General features: G+C 37.8%; 1 pseudogene; it reads left to right on the top strand.

Moving 5' to 3' along the window:
* The first annotated feature begins 1,740 nt into the window (after nucleotides 1-1,740).
* Nucleotides 1,741-9,365, top strand: LOC114053976 (annotated as a pseudogene).
* Nucleotides 9,366-14,982: the final 5,617 nt, after the last annotated feature.

Here is a 14,982-nt window from a genome sequence, read left to right as displayed (position 1 = left end):
TTTTTCATATGACTATTGATAACTTGGATTTCTTCCTTTGAAAAAGAACTGTTCATATCTTCTGATCATCTGCCAATTGGGAAATGGCCCTTACCTTTATAAATCTGAATAAGTTCCCTACATATATTAGAAATAAGACCTTTTGTTCAGGGAAACTTCCTAGAAGATTTTCCCCCTAGTTGCTTGCTTCCCTTCTAGTTTTAGCTGCAATGGTTTTGTTTGTGCAAAACTTTTAAATTTTATTTCATCAAAACTGACCATTTTATCTTCTGTGATCCTAGGTGACATGGGGGATAGAGTGCTCGGTCTGGAGTCAAATGCAGCCTCAGATACTTACTAGCTTACTAGCTTTATGATGCTTAACCTCACTTAACCTCTGTTTGCCTCAGTTTCCTCATCTGTAAAATAGGGATAATAAAGTACCTACCTTGCAGGGTTGTTGTGAGGATCAAATGAGATGATAATTGTGAATTAGCATGATACCTGGCACATAGCAAGTGCTATATAAATGTTAGCTATTATTATTATTATTATTATCATTATTTTTGTTACTTGATAATGAACTGTTCCTCAGTCCATAGATATGTAAGGCAATGTCTCTGTTTCTTACCTAATTTGTTTATGATGTCACTTTTTGTGTCTACGTCATGTATTCATTTGGTATACAGTGTGAGATTTTGGTCTACACCTAGTTTCTGACAAACTACTTTCCACTTTTCTCAGCAGTTTTTGTCAAATAGTTAGTACTTATCCAAGTAGCTAGGGTCTTTGGTTTTTATCAAACACTGGTTTACCATGCTTGTTTGCTTCTGTATATTATATATCTAATATATTCCACTGATCAATCTATTTCTTAACCAGTCCCAAATCATCGTGATGATTACGGATATGCACCATAGTTTGTGCTCTGGTACTGCCAGGCTCCCTGTCTTCCCACTTTTTTTCATTATTTCCCTTGAGATTCTTGACCTCTTGCTCCCCCACGAATTTCATTATATTTTCTTGCTCTATAAAGAAACCTTTTATTAGTTTAATTGGTATGACACTGAATAAGTAAATTAATTTAGGCAATATCGTCATTTTTATCATATTGGATCTGCCTACTTGTAAGCAGAATTAATATTTCTCCAGTTATTTAGGCCTGCCTTTATTTGAGTAGAGGGTTTTTCCAGTGGTGTGAGTGTAGTTCATGTGTTTATATCCTAGCAGATAGATTTCAAGTATCACATATTCCATAGTTATTTAAAATGGAATTTCTCATTCTATCTCTTCTTGCTATATTTTATTGATATTTTTATAGAAATGCTGTGATTTATATGGCTTTATTTTAAATCCTGTAATTTTTCAAAAGTAAAGGAAGATAAAAATAATTGAAGAAATATTCAATGAATATGGCACTTTTTTATGGAAAAAAGTCAATGTTGAAAGGAATATGAGAAAAGAAGGAGACCAATTCACTGCTGATAGAACTACAGATTAACCCAATCATTATGAAAAAAATTTTAATTACATAAATAAAGCTACTGAATTTTTCATTCCCTTATGCCCAGATACTCCAATGCTAGATTTATACCCCAAAGCAATTATTAATCATATGAAAAACCTCATATATAGAAAAATATTCATATCAGCATTATTTGTAATAACAAAAAACCAAACTAAAACATGTGCTGAAGAATTTTGAAATTACCAAAGAAACTGAAGTATAAAGATGTAATGGAACATTATGGAGTTGTGAGAATGATGAACATGGATGTTGGAGGGTATGAGAATTACGGAGGTAATCTGTGTTTCTACAACATTTGGGGCTGAGAGAGAATTTCGCCCAGCGGAGAAATTCTTAGCACTACACCTCCCATAAGGCTGTGCATGAGCTCTGCAGAATGACAATATCACCCAGTGATACCTATGCTAGCTTCTACTTCTCCCATTTAAACAGTCTATAGGTGTCTTCCAGGGTTGATAAGATGAAGGGCAGCAATAGCTAGAATGTATAGAAACAAGGGGGTAGCAAAACATAGAATTAATGGCAAACTGCATTCTGAGTTTGAGAGTTCCACCTAGACCTTGATACTGACAGTGAGGACTGTGGCTCAGGGTTTCAGGGTTCGCCCAGTTATTGTGCCAAAAATCTAGCATTCTTAAACCTGCCATTCACCAAGTTGGAAAGAAAAGTGACTAAATCGATTTTTCTCTACATGTTAATCTCTAAAATGACTTTTCATGAGTGAACAGATTCTGTCTTTAACTGTATTGAGGAGATATAGGAGTTAAATGAGAATCAACCAGATGTTTAGGAGTGTCAGTCACTTGGGAATGTATGCTGAGAACATTTAATGCCTCAGCAAAATCCTTGTTATTCATGTTGCTATGTTCTTTTATTAAATTTCTCTGCTACGATTTCATGAATTATAGAGATTGATCTGATCCATGTCATCGGGCTTGGAATTTGAATAGACAACTACCTGAGCAGTACCCTGAACTTGAGTGGAGCTGAGAGAAGATCTATACTGAAGCACGGGGTATATAGGCTTACTACATAAATAATTCAGAGAAACATGGGAAGACATTATGAACTGCTATAGAATCAAGAAAAAAAGCCAAAATAGCACTCTACACAGCAACTACAGCATAAATCAATACAACACTAAAAAACAACAAAACTTAAGACAAAAATGATGATGGTATCTTTCTGCCAAAGTTAAAAGATTCAGCCTTTTCTGTGTGCTGTTAACCTGTGATTTCATCAGTATGGAGAATTTCCAGTTTAGAGAATCCTTCCACCAATGCAGACTAGCAACTCATAGTTTTAAAGAGGCACTGAGAAGTCAAGGGATTTGCCCCTGGTCACACAACTACCATATATCAGAGGCAAGAATTTATTTTAGGACTTCCTGATTTCAAGGCTAACCCTCTCTCTATTTCATGACACTGCTTCTCAAACATGACATTGAGAATTGACCTTCAAGGTTATATGGGCTATTTACCCAACCATTAAGGTCAGCATTACTTGGTGAAAGGGCCCCCAAGACCTTAAACTTTGCTGTTGTTGTTGTTGTAATATAATCAGCTTGAATGTAAAGAAATGGCAGAATTTTCTCTCCTTCATGCCACTCTTAGACCATCTCATATACTGCTTTTCCCCACAAATATAGTGTTATTGACTAAATGCTGAGTTTGGCATTCAAAGCTCTTCCCTAGCCTCCTCCTACCTTTCCAATCTTCTTATGCCTTACTCCCTAACACATACTCTTCAATTCAGTGACACTGGTCTGGTTGTTCCACAAAGATATGTTCGCAGCTCTGGGCATTTTCTCTGGCTGTTTCCTATGCCTGGAATACTCTGTCTCCTCTTATCTGACTAATAGTCTTCCTTTAAGTCCCAACTAAAATCCCACCTTCTACAGAAAGATTTTCCTAACCCCTCTTAATTCTAGTGCCTTCCCTCTGTTAATTATCTCCATTTATCCTATATATAGCTTGTTCCATATATATTTGTTTGCATGTTGTCTCCCCCATTAGATTGTTAGCTCCTTGAGGACAGAGGCCGGCTTTTTCCTCTTTGTATCTCTAGAATTCAGCACAGTGTCCACTTAACAAATGTTTATTGATTGATTGGTTCTAAGAGATATGGATTGTTTTCTTTTAAGATTTCTTGAAATATGATATCTAGGCTCTTTTTTTGATCATAACATTCAAATAGTCCAGTGATTCTTAATTTTTTTCTCCTCAATCTGTTTTCTAAGTCACTTGTTTATGCCATGAAATACTTTACATTTTCTTCTTTTTTTCAGATTTTTGAATTTATTTTAATATTTCTTGTTGCTTCATGCAGTCATTGGCTCCTATTTAGTCCATTCTGTGTTGCAGGGGCAAAGTTATATATCTATTCTGCCAAGCTGTTAATTCCCTTCCCAATTCTTTCTTCCATAGCTCTCATTTCTTTTCTAATTGTTTCCTCAACTGTTCTCAAACTATTTATAAAAAATCCAACAAAAACTGTTTTAACTTAAAAAAAAAACTCTTGCTAGGAATTCTGGATTAGTTCATGCCCAATCTGTATTTTTCTCTGAGGAATTGCTTATAGATGTTTTGATCAATTCTTGTGTTTGTATCTTGAGCATCCCTTCTACCATAAGACCATAAGAGCTCACTATGATGGGATTCTTTTTTTTTTGCCTTTCCTTCCAGCCTACTTCCTGACTATGAACTTGATGTTAGGGCTAGGCTCCACCATACTTCTGGAGGGAAGGTCTGGGCTGGTTTTGTTGCTGCCTTCTTGGGGTATTGAGTGTTGTAACAGAATTTGAGGGACAGGCTAGGGACCTGAAAGTTTTCAATCTTCCAGAGTGGTCTGATCCAGGGTGTTAAAAGGATTTTTACTGAGTCAGTCTCTAACCTGAGAAAACAACAAAACAGAAGGCCAGAGACAAAATGCCAGTAATCAAGTAGTGGTTTAATTAATTAGTTTCATTATAAGGAACAGATTTGCAAATTGAGAATTCTCTTGATCAGAATTCTACCTTGCTTTATGAAGACAGAGATTTATATGCATAAATCACAATGGGAAGGGAGGGAGGAAGGTGGATTACAAATAATTGCAATTGTACAAACAATTGTAATAGAAAACCATAATACCCTTCATAATTCCCCCTAGTCTGAGCTCTTTAAGTTCCTGGCCTGGGTTTGGGTCAGGACAGCAGTAGAGTGCTGCTGGACTCAGCCCCTGTCAGCCAGCTGGGAAATTCTGCTGATTCAGAGTGGCAGAACTATAAGCCGGCTTTGGTCTGGGATTCCTGCACTGGTTATTCTTCTACAGGCTCAGCTAGATGCCAGAACTGAGATTTTACTCTGCTTCTGGGATGAGTCAACCTCTGTTTCTTGCTTCTGAACTTCCTCCTTTCTCAGTAAACCACCCAAGCCTTCTCATCTAGGAATATCACCCCAGTGCACGGGTCCCCTTCTCAGTCTACTCTGGATCTGTGACCCAGAACTAAGTAGTGAATGACAAGGCTGCTAGTTGGCGCCTGTTACAGTGCCCTGGTATAGATCTGGGACCTCCTTTTGCCTTGGTGCTCTGGACCCTGGACCGGACCCTGATGTGCTCCATGTGACCCAGCTATTGTCCTGACTCAGAGCCCAGTGACAGCAGACCTCCCTTTCTGTCTTCTTCTGCAGTCCCAGGTTGGACAAAGGACTCACTGGGACTTTTTCTAGATTTCCCTAGATTTAATCTGGTGCATTTTCTAGACTTGCTTAGAGGAATTGTGGATGGCAGCTCAGTGTCATTGCCTCTGATAATCTATTGTCTTGTCCTCTGCCTAAGTTCTTTTCAAAGAGAATTTTTCCTCAAGTAAATTATATTGCTAGATTTACTGAATACTGGGTGATTGAATAAAAGAACAAAAAAGCATTTACTAAGTTATTACTTCTGGCCAATCACTGGGGATACAAATAGAAGGGGAAAAAAAGCAAGATACTGCCTGCTTTTAAGTTGTCCACATTCTAATTTGCAGTGATGACATAGGTCAGATATTTCACTTTGGGGGTAGATTTTTCTAAAAGTGCCCAAAGTACTAAGGCTACAGAAACAGGGCAAATAGCAAAGCCAAAGGGTTTGGGGCAGTTTCAGGAAAGATAAGGTTTAGAAGATCTTAGGATGAGATGTCAGGAAAGATGATAAGGCCTGGTGGTTCTCCATCTCATTAGAGTTGTAATTACAGATTCTGAGCCCATTTAAAGCAGATGTGTGAATATCTCATTTCCTGCCTAGGTATCCCAATTGGTTCTGTATGACTGCAGATACAGGATGGAAGAACATCCCCAGAGGTCTCTCTTCCCACCAGGCTACTCTGATGGGATCTTAGTAGCCTGAGGCCAAGGGAGGAGTAAAAGGAAGAGAAGGAAAGAATACTACTGTTGATGGCTTGTCATAATTCTCTTGGGGTTTGGGTGAAGAAGGGTTAAGTTCAGGGAAAGGCAAAGCACATCCTCTCTGGTGGCTTTTCCCACAAGGCCACTTTAGAATTGAGTTCAAATGTTAATGATTCTTCCATTGATCTGATTTTCTATTTTTTTCTCTCTTCTATTCTTTCAGCAAACAATTATTAATCACCTACCAGGGCAAGTCATTGTGTGTATTAGATTATAACATCTGAAAACACAAGTACTATATCTTTTCTCCAATCTTTAAAATGATAAGAATTCTATGGGTTCTAAATAAATAATAAATGATACAATTAATCCTTTCACTTCAGGCAACTGGAGAGAGGCTCTGGACTTATTCTTCTAATCCACATATGCACTAGCATATCAGGAATGGAGAGCCTGGCTGGCTATATCTTCTCCTCAGGATCTAGGAGTATCCCTAAGGGGCAGCAGAGTTCTTCTGATGCCACTGGTTCAAGTCCCCATTCCTGTGTGGGTTTTCCCCTCAGTCTCCCCTTAATGATTAGTGCCCCCAATGTAATTTAGTCTGTTTACATCTCTTTGATATCACTGATAATCAATTAACATTAGTTCCCTCAACCCCTGCAAGGTATATTTATCGAGACGGCATAGCAAGACTGTAAGTACAAAATGTCTGTGTTAAATGGGACACACTTTCCCTTTTGTACCTTGGTTCCTCGGAAGAATTTGGTTAAACTTTAAATGGTAGCTACAAATATTCTTCTCACCGCTGAGCTTACTCCCAGAGGCAGAATAGCCAAATTACATTATCCCCTTGCTTACAGTATGACATCATGATTTCCAAATGAATCCACTGCTAGATTGGCCAAGCTGGTCACTCTTCATTGCTGGCTCCTTCCGTGGAATGGCTATTGGACATCTGCTGACTCTCCCAACCTTCCAAAGACGCCAAAGTTTAATATTCCTTCATGTAAAATCAGGGAAATACAACAGAGCAAGACAACAGCAGCAGCATGCATTCCAGGCTTCGTGACAACTGGGTGAGAGAGAGACCCAGGCCCCTCCCCTACCTGGAGTTTCAGAACAGTTCCTGCCTCAATTGCTCCTAGGGAAGAGAGAGACCTCATTTTGGCTAAGTAGTACATACTCATTTCTGGCTTAGCAGCCAATCAAAAGCCTCTTCTTTACCAGTCAGTAAGTGAAGAGGTGGGGAGCTAGGTGGCACAGTGGATAAAGTGCCAGGTCAGGAGTCAGAAAGCCTCATCTTACTGAGTTCAAATCTTGCCTCAGACACTTACTAGCTGTGTGACCCTGGGCAAGTCACTTAACCCTGTGTGCCTTAGCTTCCTCATTTGTAAAATGAGCTGGAGAAGGAAATGGAGAACCACTCCAGTATCTTTGCCAAGAAAATCCCAAATGGGGTCATGAAGAGTCTGGCATGACTGAAAAACGACTAAAAAACAACTGCAACAACAAAATGTGGACAGGTAAGAGTCAGAGGAATCCTGTATAAACTGTGAATTAGGGATGAGGGTCCCTCTATTACATGTCATCTTGTACCTATTGAAGCTGGATTATGAACCCCCCTACATGAGTCAATAGCAGGCAGAGTTTAGTGCTCATGCCTTGAGGATTTAGGATATTCCTAATCCCCTACTGGCCAGTTCCCTCATTGTACAATTATACCCAGACCATTTTACCCTTTTGCATTCTCAAATACCAGAAAATAGGTATTGAAATATTACAGCATTTATGGATACCTTTTACCTTTTGGCACATATTTGCTACTAATCTTGTGTGTATTTGTGTATATAGAGGGGCTTTCATTAACATCTCATTTGTTTTCATTGCTTTTCTATGTAAATACTGAGGTCAGCAGTGACCAGTCTAGTGAGTGACCAGTGAGGATTATAACAAGTGACAATAGTATAATTATTTTTCAAACTTCAAAAGAATCTTAAAACTAGATTTCTGAAACAAATTTTGATTATTGAGAGGTGAACGTTGTACCACATACTTTCATTTGTTGGAAAGGAGGTAAGGGACTCAAAAATTTCACAGAAAAACTATCTCTTGAAAGAATTGCTTTGGATTAAGCTCTAAATGGAACACTTATAGGTTTGTGACTTTTCCTTTCAAATGCAAGTTTGTTTAGAAAATGGAGTACTGAAGTATATTTTCAGTTTTTAAAAATCTAAAGCCTTGAGAAATATTTGGAGATTTAAAGAACTTGAAATGAAACTTGTTTGTTTCATATGTCAAAATATGAAGATATATCAGTGGATGTTTGCGATTAAAATCTCATGTGTAGTTCGTTTTCATGAAAGGGAATTTTATTTATTAGAATCAACTTAGTCTTGTATTTTCTTGTAGATTGATTTTTCAGAAGAAAGCTATAAATTATTCTATGACATCTAGTTTGTCATAAAATTGACTACATACGAAGCTATGCTATTCTAACAGTAAAAACTGCAGCTAGATCCAGGAGGGCTAGTGGACTGTGCCTTCTCCTACTCCACTAAGGGTGTGGAGGCCTCTTCTCTGGACATATGTACTTGGTGGACTGGGCTGGACACTCAGCTCCTCACCCCGCTTTGCATCTGCTGCTCTGCATGGTTTCAACTCCACAAAACAAGATGTCCCCTGGCACCCTCTCAATCCTAAGTTTTCCCTTTGTGTGTTTTTTCCCACTTATTCTATTAGATTGTAAGCTCCTTGAGGGCAGACACTGTCTTTCTTTTTATTAATTGTATCCCCAGCACTTAGCACATAGTTGATGCTTAATAAATGTTTATTAAATTGATTTGGAAATACTAAACATAAACACTCATTAGCACATATCGACAGAAACATTTAAAAATATATTTTGTTTCGCCTGAGGAATGAGAACTGTACCTCATCTTGAGCAGTACATGATCTGATCTTTTGGTGGGATATAAAGAATTCCAAGCTTGTCTTTGACACATCACTGATCATGCTGCTCTTCCTAGCAAGCCTTCAGGGTCATCAGTGTGGCTTCTTACCTCAACTTAGTTCGTCTCTCTGTCACCATCAGCTTCAAGGTCTACAAATCTGTCATCAGTGCTATACAGAAGTCAGAAGAAGGCCATTCATTCAAAGGCTTCCTGGATGTGGACATTTGTTTAACCTCAGAAACTTCCCCTATTTCTGTGAATGTGGCTTATGGTGCATTTCAACAGAGTTCTCAAATCCATCTCTCTTCTGATGAAAGATCTGGCTCATTCCTTAAAGATAGTTTTAGGTTCATATAGTTGATGACATATGTGACCATATGTCATGTGTAATTTAATGGGATTAGTTTCTGATTCTTGATAAACTACTGGTCTTCAGTGTTCCAATTGTCAATGAAAAGTATCAGACAGATTGACGACTATGTTGGCATTATATGTGATTTGATCAAGGCAATTGCTGCAAAGATCCAAGCAAAACTCTGACATCACAAAGAAAAAAGGCAAAATGACAGTTCAGAAAGCAGACATCCAACACTTACTAAAACACCATTTAATAATTATAACCATTGTTACTCATACCTATGAAAGAATATGCTCGTTTTTAGTTTAAGCCTTCCAAGCTTTTAAAAATTTTGGTATTTTAAAAAACTCATTATAACCTATTATACTCCATTTGTATTGAAATTTATACAAACTAAACAAATAGTTATAGTAGCTTCTGCTATACTCTGCTGAAAGGTTGAGATAAACACTGGAAAATAAAGAGGTCTGTAGGTCTGCTAAATAGGTATTGTTACATTCACTTTATCTTCTACCCCTCAAGGTATATGCCTTCTGGAACATTTGGCCAAGGGTTTAGCTTGTGTTCCCTCCCTTGTCCTGTCCCTATTTGGTGGCATACTCTCTGATGCAAAAAAAAAAAGCTTCCTTCACTGCCAGTCAGCTCTGACTGAAGGACCCTGGATCTTCAGCCTCTGGAATTCATAAGCTTACCTCTAAGACTTGGACATCTGAGTATTGCTGATCAGGCAACTTCATTCAGGAACAGAAAACCAAGCAAAGAAGATAACTAAAGTTTCAGGCTCAAGTTCGTTAACTTGAGACCCTCTACTGTAGCTGCCCTCTGGGAACAACAGGCTTGAAAGGTACTGACACCCTCAGAATCTGGGAAGAAAGGAGATAATTATCTTTTAGAAGTAACTAATAAGGAGATTTCTTTATCATCACCAAAATACCTAAGAGCTGAGCTAGCATCCGTAGTTGGTTATAAACATCCAGGGAGGTCTACCATTCTCAAAGTACCAAAGTGCTAAGCTAACCTGAGTGCTCATCCAGAAGCAGGCAGGGCGGCTCTGTTATGTCCTGTCTGATCCTTGGTTAAATTGCCAGTTGAAGTTTGATAGAAAGGTATGTTCTTTGTTCCTTCATCATAAATGCCTCATCCTAAATGGAAGTACCTACATTTTTATACAGAACAGCTTAAATGTATTTATGTTGTCTTAATAAGCAATCCAAATACATTATACCAATATTTTAACTATACAGCATTTTCCTCTGGGTCAAAATATTTCCAAGCTAGTTGAATAATCTTAGTCTGTGTTCTACACTACCACCTTCCCCCTCTCCCAACCTTCCAACAAATTCTTTTTTCTCATTTGCAATCATTAAAACAAACATTACTTTTTAACCATTTGCTAGCAAAAGGAATCTTTGTCTTTGAAAAAATCTTCGCCAAAGGCATCCAAATTTAATGTCCTTAGGATCTGTTTCAATATTCAACAACCAGCAGTGTATAAACTTAGAGGAAAATACACACACACACACACACACACACACACACTAATCTCAAATAAAGGGAAGATTAGAAAATGTCTTGTGAAATAGATGGAGACTTGAAGATATTTTCTGAACAACTCAGAACTAAAATACTTTCAACTGAAATAGTCAGAGAACTGAAGCAAAAAAAAAATTGAGGGGGACAAATGACTAAGAAAATCAGCTTGGGTTTTTGCTTTGCATGGCTAGACACAGCCCCAAAGACTTGTCAACTTAAAAGTAGATTTACTTTGATCTGAATTATACAAACTGGATATGCAGAGCCAGTCTCATATTCACTAAATAATTGTACCCCTCTCTGCTTTGCTTTGGCCATGAAGGCAAAGTAGTATTTATGAGTTTTTTTGTTTGTTTGTTTGGTTTTGATTGTTTATTGGGAGATAGGAGGACTGAATATGGAAATAAACAATTGGGTTCGAGGGTCTTGAAATAGGCCTACAAAATTCTAATATTTTAAGTTGAGAAGTGGGAGGAAAAAATCAGTTTTGCCTATACAACACAGTTTGAATAATATTCTGACTATGTTGATAGTCACTGGATATCAAGTAAGCACAACTATTGTGTTAAATTCTCCAAAAGGCTTGCCCTCATGGAAGAGTTCTGTAACCATTACAGAGTAATAGACTCTTAGCGTGGGAAGGATTCACTCTGAGATCATCTAGGCCAAGCTCTATCTGCGTCAGAAAGCTCCCTCTACATCATCCCTAATAAAATGTTTATTTTAAACATTTGCTTGAAATGATGGAGAACTCATTCCCTTCCAAAGCAGCCTATTTCATTTTTCGACAATTTTGTTATAATTTTTCTGCTTACTTCACTGTAATTTCCATCCATTGTTCCTAATTCTGTTCCCAGGAGCTGACCCTTACAAGTCTAATCTTTCTCCAAATACTGGGAGATGGATATCAAGTCCGGGTTATGCCTTCTCTTCTGCAGGTTATTTGCTCTGGTTCCTTCATGCTATCTTCTTTGAGCAAGATTTTGAGTTCCCTCAAGTATCTGGATCACGCTTCCCTAATACACCACAGTTTGTTAATTTCATATCTGAAATGCAGTGCCCTGAACGGAAGAAAATACTCTGGAAGTGATTTGATTAAGGCAGAGAACAAAGGAACTCTTCCCATCCTGTGTCCTGGACACCATGGCCCTCTTAATGGCAATAGCTAGCATTTGTACAGTGATTTAAGTTTTGCAAAGTACTTTGTTTATTAATCTTACTTGATACTCACAACAAATCTTACAAGTAATGGCTATTATCACCCCCATTTTAAAGATGGAAAACTGAGGCCAAGAAAGGTTAAGAGACTTTCTCAGGATCACACAAATACAATGGTAAGGATTTAAGGCAGGATTTGAAGTCAGGACCTGAGACCCTGAAGTCATGGACTCCAAGTCCATCACTTTGTCCATTACAGTGCACCACCAACTTAGTGTAACCAAGGATTGCTTTTAGCTTTTTTTTTTTTTACTGTGAAGTCTAAAACCTCAAAGTTTTTACACAAGTTGATGTCTATCAACACCTTTTTCATTCTCTAGTTGATTTCTTGAATGTCAATGTAAGGCTTTATATACTTACCCTTCTAAATTTAATCTTATTTAGTGCAGTCCATCATTCTAACCTATTTCCATCCTTATCCTTCCATTCAATGTGTGAACTATCCCTTCCAGACTCATGTCATCTGCAAAATTGATAAGTGTGATATCTATATGCTAATCTGTGCCAGGTACTATATATACATATACACAAACATACATATGAATGTGTATATGTATACATACATATACACACATATATACACATACACATGCATATGCATGTACATACACATATACATGCACACACACACTCTTCCATTCTGAGGCACCATGATGTAGGAGAAAGAGAATGGAAGACAGAATCAGGAAACCTGAAGTCAAATTCTGGCTTGGATATTTGCTTAACTGCATGACTTTAGTCAAGTCTTTGAAGCTTTCTAAGTCTCAGTTATAAAATAAATAAAATTAATTCATTAATTCATTAATAAAATAAGCATAATAATTTATGTTATTCACATGATAGAGTTGTGAGGAAAGTGCTCCATAAGACTTAAAGATCTATGCCTACATGGATGGTTGTTATTATTATTAAGAGGTAGGATGGAATGTGAATAGAGAGGAGGCTTTGAAGCTAACTCACATCCCACCTATGACCTGTACTGGCTATGTAATCAGTGCTTTGGGTAAATTTCTAAGGCTATAATTGCAGTATATGTGCCAATATATACATTGGTAGAGAGAGTTTCCTCACCTAGTCGTTCCCTGTACCAATGAAATTCTAGGTCAGGTCCCTATCGATATTTTGTTGGCATTACTACTAATGATCTTCCCCCAAGGTAGTATCAAACTATTAATTAATACACTTTGGGCCTGGACATTTAACCAATTTCAAATGCTATTTTTTAGCCCAAAATTCTCCATCTTTTGGACAAGGAGAAGATAAGAGACTCAAGAAGTATTATTTCTCAAGTGTTAGCTAACCATTCATCATCATCATCATCATTGGGAGCAGAATGTAGTAGGAAGAGCTTGGGGCTGACAGGTAGGAGATCTGGGTTCTGTTCCTGGTTCTTCTATTAATTAGGTCAATGCAATCACCATGTTGTATTTAAATGTCTTTAGGACATGCATACATTCTTTGCTTTCTGAAAGAATAGGCAAGAAAAGGAGGCTCTTTAAAATAGGATCCATTGCTATCTATCTGCTGGATGGATGGGCTAGATCAGAGGTGTCAAACATGCAGCAATTGAGATGCATTGTGGCCTTCAACATTCCCAAGTATGACCCAAATTTCACTAAAATGAAATTGGAAAATATTTGACAAAATAAATAAACATACAATAAAACATGGATAACACTACATTTTAAAACTAAATCAATTTGCAGCCCACAGGGAAATGGATTAGTGGTCCCTATTTCTGAGTTTGACACCCCTGGACTAGATGACCTCTGAATATCCTTTCCAGTCCTATATTCCAGCCAAAACAGTATCACATACTGATAGGCCATCAATCATTTTTTTTACTAACACATTTACTAGAGTTCTTTCTCCTTCAACAGAATTTAAAGGACATGACTAAAATATAGGATCATAGATTTAGAACTGGAAGGGACCCCAGAGACTATGTAAGTCCAATTCCTTCATTTTACAGATTAAAAAAAATGAGTCTCAGGGAAGTGAAATAATTTGCCCAACCCAAGACCACAGAGGTAACCATTTTCCTGGGGATGAGACTGAAACAAGAACTGGGATTTAACCAACATCCTTTGATTCTAAAGCCAACATATTTCTGTTGCCCTCACAATGCCTCCCATATCTTGGCCTTTAAAAAAGTGATAAAAGAAGTACTAAAGATTGAAATTATATTGATAAGTTAACTGTGTAGACAAATGATAACAACCTGTTCTTTTTCATTTGAATGTAATATCATACTGAGACATACCTAATAATATTTTCTGTGATGAAATCATGTTTTTCATATTGAGACTACATCTGTGTTATAAAGCAGGGTCCTATAACCTCTGACCTACAAAGGTTCTTCCACTTGCATGCACAGCAGAGAGGGGATGAGCTTAAGAAGGTGCTGTCAGGGATGCAATCACCACTTTGTGAAAGCTAAATGACAGCCTAAGCCTCAGCTGTGTGCTGTGCCTCGAGATTTCCAGTAGTCCACAATCTAGCCTACTGAGAAAGATTCTCCTCAAGGACATATATGGCAAAGGGAAACAGAAACACAAACACCAGGAAAAGCCACCCAGGTAACCAGATTCCCCCAAACTACACTGCTCTGTCCCAGAGAGATCTTAACTGATGTTCTTGTTTTCCCTCCTGACCACAAAGTCAGTTCTGAAAGTATGAGGACCAATTTAGAAACATTTGTCCAAAAGCCTAGACAAATTTTGCTTTCATATTGCATAGGGGATAGAGTTCTGGGCCTGGAGGCAGGAAGACTCATCTTCCTGAGTTCAAATCTAGCTTCAGACTATGTCTGACACTAGGCAAGTCACTTGATCCTGTTTGTCTTAGTTTCCTCATCTGTAAAATAAGCTGGAGAAGGAAATGGCAAACCACTGAGTATCTTTGCCAAGAAAACCTCAAATGTGGTCATGAAGAGTTGGACATGACTGAAAATGACTGAACCACCACAACAAAAATGGGCAGCCCCAGAGAGGAAAAGAGGCTGGTACCCCCATAAGGATCACTGATGCTATTGCCTTTCATCTATAC

This window comes from Vombatus ursinus, unplaced genomic scaffold, assembly GCF_900497805.2.
Source record: "Vombatus ursinus unplaced genomic scaffold, bare-nosed wombat genome assembly UNPS02014812.1, whole genome shotgun sequence".
In the NCBI taxonomy this organism is placed as follows: Eukaryota; Metazoa; Chordata; class Mammalia; order Diprotodontia; family Vombatidae; genus Vombatus; species Vombatus ursinus.
The sequence above is the reverse complement of the archived record's forward strand: the minus strand, read 5'-3'. Positions and strand labels throughout refer to the sequence as shown.